This window comes from Elephantulus edwardii, unplaced genomic scaffold, assembly GCF_000299155.1.
Source record: "Elephantulus edwardii isolate Elephantulus edwardi_28Jun2011 unplaced genomic scaffold, EleEdw1.0 scaffold00410, whole genome shotgun sequence".
Taxonomy (NCBI): Eukaryota; Metazoa; Chordata; class Mammalia; order Macroscelidea; family Macroscelididae; genus Elephantulus; species Elephantulus edwardii.
The window spans coordinates 66,231-68,312 of record NW_006400160.1 but is presented as its reverse complement, the minus strand read 5'-3'; positions in this window follow the sequence as shown (position 1 = coordinate 68,312).

The following is a 2,082-nucleotide window of genomic DNA, read 5'->3' as shown; positions in this document are numbered from 1 at the left end:
ATTTATTTAATGAAATATATATGTATTACAGCATATTCTTTCCGTTTATCCCTCCCCCCCAATTATTCATTGTGGCACATTTTCCTCCCTGCCCACCCCTCCCTTCCAGTTCATTTTTCTCTTTGAAAAGAAAATAAATTTTTTTTAATTGTTACAGAATTTCCCCCACACCAGTCCACAGTCCACTTTACTCTGCATTTCTTTTTCTGGAGTCTTGTCTTGAAAATAATATCTAATCCTAGAAAATTTGATTCCCACCACAAAGCTGAGAGCGTGTGAGAAAATGCTTGCTATTTCTGGGTGAGCAGGGGGGATTGGAGCAGAAGGAAGAACCAGAAGAGGCTCTTTGGGGGATCTGAGTCATGGATTTGCCAGGTGGAAAGTTTTACACCCAAGCAAACACATGTCTTTATTTACGTTGATTCTGACTCATTGCCAGCAAATCTTTCTCGGAGGAAGTGGAACCAGGGAGCTGGCTCCCCAGAGGCCAGGGCAGGGAGACCTGGTCTCACGAACTATGGACATGTGGTCAGTAGGGACCAGTCCTTGGAGAAGGACATCTTGCTGGGGAAAGGTGGAGGGTCAGGGACAGAGAGGATGGGCTGCAGCTTGACCTGTAATTATCTTGGTGGCATCATTTAACAGCAGCAGCCTGTATTGTTATTTTTTGCTATTTGTCTCTGAGCAAAACAAACAAAAAATTCTTTCATTCTTATGCAATCCCTCTCTCCAAGACCACTCCACTTTGCCGCCTTCACTCTGGACTCCCGTCATGACAAAAATACCTAATCACATATCCCTTTTAAACAGTTTTCTCCCTCATCTGCTTCCATGCAGTAAACATTATTAAACCCATTTTTCTCAGTCTCCCCCCACCAACCCCAATGTCAGTCCTGTTTTACAACAGTGGTCCTATACAGTATTTGTCCTTTTGTGACTGAGATATTTCACTCAGCATCATGTCCTCCAGGGTCACCCTTTTTGTATAATATAGCATGAGTTCCTTGTTTTTCTATGCAGCGTAGTATTCCATTGTGTGAATAGACCACAGCTTCTCTATCCAATCCTTTGTTGATGGGCACTTGGGCGGTTTCCAACTCTTTGGCTATTGTGAACAAAGCTGCGATAAACATGGGTGTGCACATACTGCTTGGATGTCAGTTTTGTTCTCTCTGGGGTAGTTTCCATGTAGTGGAATTGCTGGGTCAAATGATATTTCTATTTCAGGCTTTTTGAGAAAGTGCCGTACTGCCTTCCATAGTGGTTGCACCATTCGACACTCCCACCAACAGTGAATAAGGGCTCCCGTTTCCCCACAACCTTGCCTTTCTTCTGTTTGTGGTCAGGAGGGCGTGGGGAACAGGCATGACCTCCACTCACAAGCCCCCTCCCAGAAGACATAGATGGCACAGAGACCCAGCCCACTCACATGGACACCCAGGCCCGCCACCACCACGAGATGGACAGCCCTGCATGCACATGGACACACAGAACCTGCCTTTCTCTCTGCATCTCAGTCCCCATCCCACAATGGCCACTTTGGGCCAATAATGTCTACACTCTTTATGTCAGAAGGGATGGGGGGGGGGGGCGGGGAATAATGAAACAAGGCAAAACCAGAAGAAGGAAAAGTGATTTTGTTCAACAAGGGAACCTGCTCTGTGCTCAGTTCCCTAAAAAGAGGTGACTCATTCTGGTTTCTGTGGCCGAGACTTCCACCTTTTCCCAGGTCACAGCAATTCACCCACACCCTGCCACGTGAGGCTGTCCCCAGCTAGGACAAGACCAGGGAGAAGCCAGGCAAAGGGCCGCTGTGTACCACGGGACCACCAGCACCCACTTTTTATACACAGAACGTCTCTGCTGCCTTTGTAGGAAGGAGCTGAGCTGTCAGACCTGACATAGGAGGTTCAAATCCAGCAGCTGCCCCCAGGGGAGAAGGATGGGCTCTCTCCTTCCATGTGATTTACAGCCTCTGAAAACACCCAGGAGTGAACTTGGTGGGGAGAGGTGGGCAGGGAGAAAAGTGTAACAATGAATGAATGCAAATTCAAAGTCTCTAAACTCTTAATAATAATAGTA